The sequence below is a fragment of the Balaenoptera ricei genome, chromosome 5, assembly GCF_028023285.1.
Source record: "Balaenoptera ricei isolate mBalRic1 chromosome 5, mBalRic1.hap2, whole genome shotgun sequence".
In the NCBI taxonomy this organism is placed as follows: Eukaryota; Metazoa; Chordata; class Mammalia; order Artiodactyla; family Balaenopteridae; genus Balaenoptera; species Balaenoptera ricei.
Window position 1 is genome coordinate 101,769,918 of NC_082643.1, and position 12,746 is coordinate 101,782,663.

The window sequence follows — 12,746 nt, forward strand, 5'->3', positions numbered from 1 at the left end:
TCCAAAATAAAGGATTTAGAACTTGAACTTCATCCTTTAACCACCTGGGAGTCATTGAGGGTTTTAAGTAGAAATGGGACAAGATTATATTTATATTTTAGAAAGATATTTTTGTTGGCAGTGTGGATGATTTAAGAGAATAGAATTTAAAAGTTGCACTGGGCAATAAAACAATGACTATTATGTGTCAGGCATTGTACCAGGTTCTGGATTGGGAGACACGAGGTGGAGGATAGTATAAGAATGAGGAATAATGATCCCTAACCTCAAGACATTTGCAGAGTGGAAATGAAAGGAGACATACACAATGACAAAAGACAAATCATGACTACACATTAAGTGAGGGCACTAGTTAAAATATGAACAAAATGCTGACAGTATGCAAAGATGAGAATGGTTATCATATGGCACCATTTCCTGCATTTCCTTCCCATGCTCTGTCAATATCCTATAAGAAGGCAAAAGGTGGAGAGAGGAACTAGGCACCGTGATAAAAGCTACAGGGTGGATAAGATATGGGAAACATGTGACACAACTCCTCCCTCCAGGCCCACAGAAGATATCATCCCTGAATCATGGCTCTGTCTGCGGAGTGCAGAGGTGAGCTCAGGCACCTTCTCAAATCATCATAGGCACCCACATCCAGCGGACCAGGTTGGCTTCCAAGGTAAAACTATTTGCCCCCGGAGAGAGCTAGAACTTCTAATGTGGGATGAATGGTTATAGTAAAGGGTGGCTACCTTAGAAGGAGAAAGAAGACAGGTTTCCCTCTTCAGTTTATCCTGCTGTTATTACAGGTGACCACAAGCTAGAAAGTGCTTGAAAAATGCTATTTCAATCAGGAGTTAGAAAAATAAATATCCTTTCTCTATCCCAGGCAGGACAGCCAGGCAGATATCCATGTATAACTTTGTGGTCACTGATAGTGACTTTCCACTATGAATTGAGCCCAGAGTCTAACAGCCTATAAAGCTGCACAATTAGCTGAGGGCGACGGTGTATGAGAAAAGGCAGGAAAATGATCTTTTAATTAAAGAGTGCACAAGTAAAGCCACTTTCAAAGTCCTTTCTGCCCTCATGTGACTTCTATGGGTGTAATACACAGGGTGACTCCACTCTCCTCTAGAAACCTCCAGGAACATCCTCCCACTGTAACTGACCAGAGAAGAGGAAGAAGCTCCCTTTTTAACCCTTCAGGAGCTGCCTATGTAATCCTCCCAACAACCTTATGAACATCCGCATTTCACAGATGAGAAGAACAAGGGGCAGAAGAGTTTGGTAACTATCCCAGCGATGTCCAGCTCTGTAGCAAGACCAGGATGTGAATTCAGGTCTGTCCACCCCGAAGATGCTCCAGCCACTGCACCTTGAACTCCTTCTGTGGCTGCAGCCGTACTTTAACAGGTTCTGTCCAGGAGGCCTGTCTGGAACACTGGGCCCACTGACTTTCACTTAAACCCGTCCCAGGCGGTAGAAATGAGATCAGCAGGAAAAATTCCCACAGTTAACCACTCTTTGAAGGAAAGAGGAGGGAAAATCCAGACTTAGCCCTTGGGAGCAAGCAAAGGAGGCTAAGGTGTGTTTTATCGATAATCCCATTCAGCTTCACCTCAAAAAACCCACATTCTGGTTTGTGTGATTCTGGCCAGTTGGGATTAACATTGGATTTTTTTTTATATCACAGGCCCAAATAACACTTTGTGGCAGAACTAAAGTCAGCCAGTATAATCCTATTTGGCTAATGCCCTTATCTAGGTGGACTGGGTTAGCAAGGCCTGCCAAGAAGACTGATGAGAGTTCTGCCAATGTAAGGGGGGACGATCACATCCTTTCACTTACAGTCGTGTTTAGCAGAAAGAAAGTGAAACTTTAAAAAGAGAGATTTCCTTATTTACCTTGTCATTCTTCCCTCCTGTCAAAAACAGACTTTGGTCCAGATAAAGATGGCCCAGTTGGAAAAGCAAGAGAAATAATAGTTTGTTCTATGGTTTTGAGTTATAATGGGCCCAGGTCAGATGATTTAAGCATAATTGAAGGGTTCCTTCCCTATTTTTTTCTCCCAAGTTGACTTTAACTGTAACTGATGTTCACTTTATACGGTAATTCTGGAATCTTTAACTTCCCCCCATCCCTATCCCAATTCCCATGAGGATTAGACTCCACTCTTAGCTTGGAGAGAAGTGAATGGATTTGAGAGCTCTGCCAAATTAGATTCCAGGACTTGGTAATTGATGAGATGTTAGAAGGAAGAGGAAAGAATCTAGGATGACTCCCAGGTTTTTCCACAGAGTTCCTCACCTTCTCGTTGGCGTATCAAGAACAAGCAATAGCTCTGGTTCTGCACAGAAAATTGGCCTCAAAAAATGCCATTTCCCCTTGATGGTCCAGAAACTAAAACTGCACACACCTTTACATAATCAACTAAAAGAAGAGTAATATGAACATGAGTTTGTAGCAGAAAAAATATATAGATAGGCTCCTGACTTGCAGCAGGAGGGCTCAACAAAAGATAGCCCTTGTACTTTCAGGTCGTTTCAATCCCAAGTATTTCTTAGTTAGAAAGACTTGTGCAGATAAAGATAAAAATTGTGGATTAACACTTGGTTTAACTACTTTTTGCTTTGATGTGCCCAGTGTGTTTGCAAGTTTGAGAAACCTCAAGCATTCCTTACTATGTACACCTCCGTACCCCTCCTAAAACTACCCTCCTTATATATGCTTTTCTCGTTTGTTTATAAAAGCATGCACCAAAGCACAGTTCAAAATTAGTGCAAAAAAATGCATCACTGTTTTTTTTTCAACTTTGGTTATTATAAAAGAGTTAACAAATGTTTAATGTGTGCCTATAATATGAAGACCTGATATAAGAAGATAGGTTAGGGTGTCCCCAGAGAAAGAGAACGAGGAATAGCTTTCTTGACATAAAAGAACCCATTTTGTCCTAAACCATTTTGTGATCTAAGTCTGGACACAATGCTTGCCCTTGAACAGGTCTCCGTAATCAATGATCTTAAGGGAACAAAGGAATGCAGGAACAGAGAAAAGGCAGTCAAACTAACACACCATTGTAAAGCAGTTGTACTCCAATAAAGATGTTAAAAATAAATAACAATGCAGTGATAAAAACAGAGTCCTAGTTCCTCTTCAAGGGATACACATAATAATACATCTCTGAGTTCTGCAGGAACTAAGGACCCCACCCAGGTGGAGGACATGGTGATGTCGACCCTCCAGACTTTAATCAACTAAAGCTTGAACTCTCTCCATCTCTGCCCCAGTTTTATGCTGAATTCTCCTCTGCTCAAGCCTCTTCATGAATACGCATGTACCCTTAGCTTAAAACTTCCCCAATTTTGGGCTTCCCTGGTAGCGCAGCAGTTAAGAATCAGCCTGCCAATGCAGGGGACACTGGTTCAAGCCGTGGTCTGGGAAGATCCCACATGCCACGGAGCAACTAAGCCCATGCGCCACAACAACTGAAGCCTGCACGCCTAGAGCCCGTGCTCCACAACAAGAGAAGCCACCGCGATAAGCCCGCACACAGCACCAAAGAGTAGCCCCCGTTTGCCGCAACTAGAGAAAGTCCGCATGCAGCAATGAAGACCCAAAGCAGCCAAAAATTAATTAATTAATTAAAAAAAAAAAAATTCCCCAATTTTGCTGCTGAGGAGGCACTGCTTTGGGAAAGATTCCCCGATGTTCTCCTTACTTGCTGCCAACTAATAATAAGTCTTTCCTTCTCCCTATCTTTGGCTTGGTTGTGTCTATTGGTTTGACACCAACCAAGAAGTGAACCCAGTTTTTGGGTAACATTACTGAAAGGAATATATATCTATCTCAACTTTCCAGCTGTGGAGGTGCTTATAGCAGCACTCAGAAGTGGTTGTGTATAGCTGGGGAGCTCGAAAGATAGCCTGAAGTTATTACCATACACACAAAAAAAGCTTCCAAGTCTCATATTTTAGGTTATACATTCATAGAAATTTTACGTTATACTCCTAAACACATGTTTGCTTTTATATTACAGTTATAGAAAGAGATGCCCCATGCTTGTTCTGCAGTTTTACATAACTCCTGTCACATCCCCATGTGTCCAGATGTAGCCATATCTCAGTGGAAGGAATGCTGACTTCAAGTTTCTGTCTTAAAGACCATAGCCCTGATACACACTTGGCCCAACACAGAAATGGGGCTCTGCCCCCTTACTGATGTAAGTGATGTCAGCCTTTTTCTTAAGTTCTCTATCCTGACCCATCTTACTCTCTGCTTGCCACTGTTTAATCAGTTTTTAATCCATTTCTCTTCACTTTATATTGATCCTTGGCACTGTTTTCTGGCTTTGACATTTAGCTTGCCCCTTCCTCCTCATTCTGGAAACTCCCTACATTGTTTTGATACACCTTTGTCTCTCCCAGCACCAGTCTGTACTTTTGTTCAGACTGTCAGCATGATACACCCCGAATCAGCTTCTCCCAGCACCCAGGAGTGAGTCCTCCAAAAAATGCTATTATGTCTTACAAAGTGTTAAGAAGACCAAGCCTGGCTCAAGTAATATTCAGTGTATTAGCTTCTTAGAGCAGTCATAACAAATCACCACAAACAGGTGGCTTATAACAACAGAAGTTTATTCTCTCACAGCTCTAGAGGCCAGAAGTCTGAAATCAAGGTGTGAGCAGGGCCATGCTACTTCCAAATGCTCTAGGGGAGAATCCTTCCTTGCTTCTTCCAGCTTCTGTTGGTTGTCAGTAAGCTTTGGCCTTCCTTGGCTTGCAGCTGCATGTCTCCAATCTCTGCCCACATCTTCACTTGCATTCTCCCTGTGTTTGCCTATGTCTCTGTTTTCTCTTCTTGCAAGGACACCTGTCACTGTATTAGAGCCCATGCTAATCCAATGTGACCTCATGTTAACTTATTACATCTGCAAAGACCCTATTTCCAAATAAAGCCATATTCTAAGGTTCCAGGTAGATATGAATTGGGGCAAGGAGGAATACTATTAATACCATTACCCCAATAAGCATTGATTCCTTTCTTTGTAATGTGAGGAAAGGGAGAGGAATGATGGGCTACATGATGTGTATTAAAATCAAGTTTCTTCAAATAGTTTGACAGGGCTATGAAGTTCTTCAATTCTAGCGTCCTCTCTGAGACACTTTCTTGTCATTAAACAGTGTATATACTTTGGGGTGTCTGAGGCAATCACCACAATTTGTGAGGTCCCAGGAATGATTCTGCATCTCATCTTGCTTTGATTGGACTGTATCACACACACCCCAGAGTCCTAGAAGGAATCAAGTCCCACACACTCCCGATTACTTTGTTTGCCTTAACTAGACACTATGCACTCCATCTGATCAATGATTGATGTTCATATCTCTCACAAAAAGTGTTCACTAGCTGCTTTTGAATTAAATAAATAAAACAATACCAATAACAATTACACACTTAACATTCACTGAGAGCTTACTGTGTTCTAGGCCAACACTGTTAAACAGAAATATAATGAAAGCCATACATGTTATTTTTAAATATTTTGGTAGCTACATTTTAAAATGTAAAAAGAAATGGGTAAAACTATTTCAATAATATATTTTTTTAACCCGATATGTCTAAAATATTATCATTTCAACCCAACATATCCAAAATATTATAATTTCAGTATTTTAAAATTCTTAATAAGAATTTTTAATTCTCTCTTTTTTTTTTTCATTCTAAGTCTTCAAAATCCAATGTGTGTTTTCTATCTACAGAACATCTCAATTCAGACTACCCACATTTAGGAGCTCAGTAGCCACACTTGGATAGTGACTACCATATCAGACAGGGCAGTTCTAGGCACCATGGTAAATACTTTACAAATACTATTTATTTAAATGTGATGACAAACTGCAAGAAGATAGTATTTGTGTTTCCATTTCTTAGATGAAGAAACTGAGGCTGTGAGAGGTTACATAATTTGCCCAAGGAAACAGAACTAATGATTGGCATAGCCAGGATTCAGGTGTTTTTGATAAGATCCTATGCTCTTAACTGTTGCACTACATTGCCACTCAACCTGGATAGATGGATTGGTGGATGAATATACAGTTCTTTTGAGGCTATTCTTTGGATTCTTGGTTCTTTGTTTTCTTTTTTCCTGCTCACTTCCTTCCAACAAGCAAGTACATATACATACATACACACAGACACACGCACACACACACACAAGCGTAAATATACATACACACATACACATGCACTCATCTGCTGGGCCAATATTTTTCAACCATTCCCAAAGTAGTTACCACCTGCATCAAAACCACCTAGACTCACATTCCCAGTATCCACCCCTATATGATTCTCTTCCAGTAGGTTAAGGAGAGCTCATGAACCTATGCTATTAATTTCCCCGATTAATGATTTGGATGTCCATAAAAGCAGTGTTCATAAACTTGGCTAACATTAGAATCACCTGGAGCTTTAAAAATACCATGCTTTGGCTCCATTTACAAACATTCTGATATAACCAGTTTCGGAGAGGACCTGAGCATCAGTATTTTAAAATGGACAGCTGGGGTTGAAAATTCTGCATTGAAGTTTGAGATCCAGTCTCATCATGCTTCTATGTTCCTGGCCAGTCTGGATAATTATGCATAATAATGTTTAGAAGAATCCAGAGGAACGAATTTAAAGCTCTGTGCTTCCAGGTGTCCAGGTGGTCAATTAGGACTAGGAGCCAAACTGAAAGCAGCAATCAAGCCTTTATTCACTCACTGCAACAATGCAAGCAAGAGGCGAAAAAGAAAAGCTGGCTCCTCAGTGCTCCATTTTTTCCCCACAGAATGGTACCAGGCGAGGGCCGGTGGATGCAGCACAGATGGGAATGATGCCCTGAATAAAAGGCTCCTACGTCTCTATGGACATGTGGGCCAGAGGGACGGGGGGTGGGGGTAGAGATAGAAAGGTACTGAGTCAAAGTGGACAAAAGTGCCTTGGAATGGAAGTGCCTGCCTAGGAATACAGACACGCATTTATGAGAACAGCTGGTCTGGGCGTGGACGGCGGGGAGGTCCTGATCCTCGACTGCATCTCCCTCCAGAAAACAGCAATGCTAGTCTGGTGTAAGGAGGGCATCTTCCCCCATTCTGAGTTAGGCAAAGCTAGTCATGTACCTTCACTGCATTCCACAGAGACCCCTACACTACATGATGCCTTAGACACCCAATTCTCAGCTCCTCTGGCCATTCCAAGTACTCGTTAGGAATTTTTGTCAGTTAAAAATGACAGAAAACCGGGCTTCCCTGGTGGCACAGTGGTTGAGAATCTGCCTGCCAATGCAGGGGACACGGGCTCGAGCCCTGGTCTGGGAAGATCCCACATGCCGAGGAGCAACTAGGCCCATGAGCCACAATTACTGAGCCTGCGCGTCTGGAGCCTGTGCTCCGCAACAAGAGAGGCCGCAATAGTGAGAGGCCCGCGCACCGTGATGAAGAGTGGCCCCCGCTTGCCGCAACTGGAGAAAGCCCTCGCACAGAAACGAAGACCCAACACAGCCAAAAATAAATTAATTAATTAATTAATTTTTAAAAAATGGCAGAAAACCAATTTAAACTAGCTTGAACCATAAAGTTCTTGTTCCAAGCTGCTAAGCAGTCAGACCAAAGGAAGGGCTGATTTTAAGTGTGGTGAGATATGGAGATTCAAATATCTCAGGAGGATTACATAGGTTATATGCAAGTGAAATTTTTTTATAAGGGACTTGAGCAGCGGCTGGTTTTGATATCTGTAGGGGGTCCTGGAACCAATCCCCCAGATACCAAGGGAAGACTGTACCTCTGAACATGACACCAGCCATTTAGGAGAGAGGGCAGTGACATTCCTGGCTTCTCACACCTTCTAGTGTGATCTCCCACATAGAAATAACACGTTACCTGTACAGCTTCCCTCACTCCCTACTCATCTCCCATAGAATCTCCCTGGAGGAAAGCAAGGAAACTGAACCCAGCCCAGGGCTATTTGCATCCCTAAGCACACTAGCCCATCACAATCAGGAGAGTTCAAGCTGCTTATAAAACCAAACTAATTTGATCTACTTCATATAATGGCACTTGGTACTTAAATTTTGTTTCCAGTCGTCAAGGAAGAAATATTAGGTAATGGAAAGAATTTAGTCTTTGAAATTACATAGATGGTGGTTTGAGTTCACTCTAACGTAGTTTCCAGCACATAGTAGGTGTAGGTGTTAAGGTCTTTCTCTTCCCCACCTGGACAGTTCAGTTCAAATGCAATGGAGTGAAAGAAAACTTGAACTAAAAGCCAGAAAATTTGTATTCCAGTCCTCCCTCTGCCACTCATTTCTTCTGTGACCTTGTTAAAGTGATGTCGGCTCAATGTTCCTTGGACCCCTCATTCCTCAAATGAGAATAATAATGCCAGTCTACGTTATTAATAATAATGCCAGTCTTGCCTCCAGACTATTGTGGGGATTAAATAAATGAATGTTCATGAATTCATTGTGAAAAGTATAAAGAGCTATCCAGATATTAGGGATCACATTGGGCCATAGCCCTCATCAATAATCTCTGGGACAGCCTTTAGGGAGCAAGAATGCCGGCAGAAAGAATGCAAAGTGGCTGTTTCCTTTTGCAAGGTCACTGCTGTGCTACGGACATTGACAAGCCTGAAGAAAATGGACGCCAGCTACTAGGAAAATCCTTCATGCAATAGAAGATTTTTGTCAGCAGAGCTGAGCAGAATGCCAACTCACAGACGGCTCCCTAAAAGCATGGTTAACTTCCTGATCAACCTTTTGAAGCAATTTAGAAAAGTCATCACAAACCATAGACTCCTGGAAGTTTAGACTCGGAAGACTACCTCAGAGAAGTCACAAGTCCAAATGCTTCATTTTCCAGTCGAGGAAACTCAGGCCCAGATTCACACAGCTACTTTCAAATCCACATTTCTTTCCACTGTGCTAAATATTTCCTTGTGATATAAATTAGGAAGGAGAAATTCTCAAAATCCTCAAACACCTCATTTAACTAGATTCCGTACTGCACAGAGCCCTTCAACCTGGACCCCAGAGGGGGTTGAACCTTCATAAGATTCAGAAATTGGGAAGAAATATGGGCAGGATACGGAAGCCCCAGAGACAGCATAATTTATAAAAGCAGCATGGCATTTGAGGCACTTCAGATGAAAGTCACCACAGAAATGCCCGACTTTTCATGAAATTACTAAAAGGAAAAAGGTGTTTCACATTATATTACAGCTTGCAAGGTTTCCATTAAATTTCAAAGCTGCCCTGTTTAGTTAAAAGACTTTTCTGAAATGACTAACTTTAGAGTTTTAACTTTTCTGTGGTAATTTTACCATGACCCTGTAAATGTTTCCCTTCAGGCTGGAAGCAGGATTTTGTCATGGAAGAGGTGCCACCAGAACAAGGGAACCCGTAGCCTAGGAGTCTTGTGACCCCATTAGGAAGTGGGAAGCCTCTATTTCTTTATTCGTTGGAACACTATAATCCTGTTAGGATACTCAGAGAGTTGTGTTCAGCCAAACAAAAGTTGCTCACAGAGGATGTGCTTGTAAACACATGTACGCACACAACTAATATAAGCTTGGAGCTGGGCTCCCTCTTCCCACCTGCAAGGTAAACACTTAAAGCAGCTCCTAACCAGAACTACTTATTTCCTTGATTAAATAGTTAGGAATAAGGCCCCAAGCTTTCATAAATGAAGCACCCTTTGTTACCTTCTGTTATAATTTTAATTGTGGCCACCCCAAAATAATATGTTGGAATCCTACCCCCAGTACCTTACATTGTGACCTTATTTGGAAACTGTGCCCTAATAAGAAGAGGAGACACACGCACACAAAGAAAACACCATGTGACAACGGAGGCAGAGGTTGGAGCAGTGCATCCACAAGCCAGTGAAGGTCAAGGATTGCCAGCAACCACAGAAGCTGAGAGAGAGGCCTGGAGCAGGGTGTCCCCTGCAGACTTCAGAGAGAGCACAGCCCTGCTGACACCTTAATCTTGAACTTCCAGCCTCCAGAACTGTGATGCAATAAATTTCTGTTCTTTTAAGCCATCTAGTTTGTGGTGCTTTGTTACGACAGCCCTAGGAAACCAGAAAACACCTTCCAACTCCATGGAGGATGAAAACCCAGACATGGAACAAGAAAATGCAAAGAGAAAGGAACAAGAAGCAACTGGGCCAGTGTTCAGGGCCTCCCAAGCCTGGCAGGCTGGGCGCTTCAACTCGTTTGAAAAATGGTCTGTCCTGTCTTACAGTTGTGGAGAAAGAGCAGAGCAGGAAGTCCACCTTTACTGCTGACCTAGCATCATAAAAATAATTAGCAAATTGCCACAAGGTGCTCCTGGAAGGTGATTCACACCTCGCTGGCGTTCAGCCTGAAAGGGTAGCAGAGCGGCCGGCCAGCATGCTAATGCATGACTTTCAGAGGAAATGGCTGTGTTTATGAACAGATATTACTCTAAATTGTTCTCCACAGCACAGAACATATTTTCTGCACCGGGGACCTCCATATTTGGCTCACAGAGAACACTCTCAGGTGTGGGATGAAGGTCACATCGATCCTCTTAAGTGGATGTGACAGTTCCAGCCAGGTTCCAAAGCCAAAGGGCAGCCGGTCAGCTCGCATGGAAACAGGAAGCTTGGTCAGGCAGCTTCCCAGAAACGGGCTCAGAAACAGGAAGGTCAGTGTGCAGGACGCAGGCCTCAAAGTCAGAAACTGTAGAGCTTCGTAGGCGTATAAGCATCTAGGAAAGAAAAACTTAAGTGCCTTGCTCAAAATACCTTTAGTAAGATGTTCCCAAACTTGATCTCCAGCTCCTCATCAAGTTCTAATAATGAGGCTCTCATTCTGCAATTTAAACCAAAGTATGCTTTATTTTATGTATGTATGCAAGAGATCATCTCAGGGCTATCACTTTAATTTTCATTTTCTATGATTCATTGAGAAGATAAACGTTGACCTTGCATATGGAAAAAACCGAGCCAGGCGGGCAGGGTAAGTGATGGTCTTTGCCACCATTTGTTACCCCCTTGACATTCCAGACACTGTGCTGAACTCTTCAGTTGCATGATGTCTTTTTTCATCCTTGCCCAAGCCTATGAGTCAGGACCTATGATTATTCCTTAGTTGTAGATGAGAAAACTGAGGCACAAGTAATTTCCATGAATTTCAGTGTCCCACAAGTTAGAGCAAAGGTGTGATTCAAGCAGAGGCCTGTTTGCCATCAAAGCCTGTGCTATATATACTATCATCTTTGCAATGGAAAACAATTCCAAAAACTGGTTGTGATTCCAACATTGTGAGTGAGTCTCCCTTGACCTCTGAGACATTCTCTCTCTACCTTTCCCAGGGCAGGTAAGGATTGGTAAACTGTAAAGTGCCATCCTCAAGCAATGAACAAGCTTTTCTTTGCCCTTTCTGGCAATGCTTGGCAAGTGCCCAGCAGGTAATTTTTCTGCTTTGGAAGGATTTTGAGCAAAGCCAGCATGGGGAGGACAAGTGGGGGTGCTCCTCATAAGGCAGGCAACAGGAGCTAGCAACTGGATTTTATTATGACATTGGTAGCAAGGGAAAAAGGCACAGAATGAAATGGATTCTCCGTTGGTGTGGGAACAAGAGAGTGAAGGAAGTCTCTAGACAAACATGGTAATTAAATCAACACGATCAAGGTACAGAACCATCTTTTTCTCCCTTGTGAGAGTCTCTGACCCACAGAGGGAGAAATCAATTGAGAGCTTTGAACAAAAAGCAACTCATTTAGGATTGTTGATCTCGCCCCTCCCTTTTGGGACCTATAAAATGTCTCACTCGTCTGCTTTTAAATCAAAAACAGGGAATTTCATTCAATAAGTTCCACATATGGTTATACAAACTATGGTACAGCACAGATTGGAGTAGCATGCTCTCATTAGAAGTCATATTTTCAATACAAATCAAAACTACTATGAGGCATCACTTCATACTGGTCAGAATGGCCATCACTAAAAAGTCCACAAATGATAAATGTTGGAGAGGGTGTGGAGAAAAGGGAACTTTCCTACACTGTTGGTGGGAATTGGTAAATTGGTATAGCCACTATGGAGAACAGTATGGAGGTTCCTTAAAAAACTAAAAATAAAATTACCATATGATTCAGCAATCCCACTTCTGGGTATATATCTGGAGAAAACTATAATTTGAAAAGATACATGCACCCCATGTTCATAGCAGCAATAGCCAAGACATGGAAGCAACCTAAATGTCCATGGACAGATGAATGGATAAAGATGTGGTACATATGTACAATAGAATAGTACTCAACCATAAAAAAGAATGAAATAATGCCATTTGCAGCAACATGGATGGACCTAGAGATTATCATACTAAGTGAAGTAAGTCAGAGAAAGACAAATATCATATGATATCACTTATAAGTGGAATCTAAAATATGATACAAATGAACTTATTTACAAAACAGAGACTCACAGACATAGGAAACAAACTTACAGGGTTTCCCAGGCACTCCAGTGGTTAGGACTCCGAGCTTTCACTGCTGAGGGCATGGGTTCAATCCCTGGTTGGGGAACTAAAGTCCCTCACACCTCCTGGCGTGGCCAAAAAAAAAAAAAGAAAAGAAATTTACAGTTACCAAAGGGGAAAGGGGGAAGGGGAGGGATAAATTAGGAGTTTGGGATTAGCAGATACAAACTACTATATATAAAATAGATAAACAACAAGGTCCTACT

At 42.1% G+C, this 12,746-nt stretch overlaps 1 long non-coding RNA gene across 1 annotated transcript in view; it reads right to left on the reverse strand.

Annotated features, from left to right (window-relative positions):
• The window catches only part of LOC132366581 (uncharacterized), a 52,337-nt gene that overhangs the window by 12,985 nt on the left and 26,606 nt on the right, over positions 1-12,746 (reverse strand). Inside the window, exon 2 of the long non-coding RNA XR_009503470.1 lies at positions 12,508-12,605. This is a non-coding gene — a long non-coding RNA (uncharacterized LOC132366581). The remainder of the gene's footprint in view (positions 1-12,507; positions 12,606-12,746) is intronic.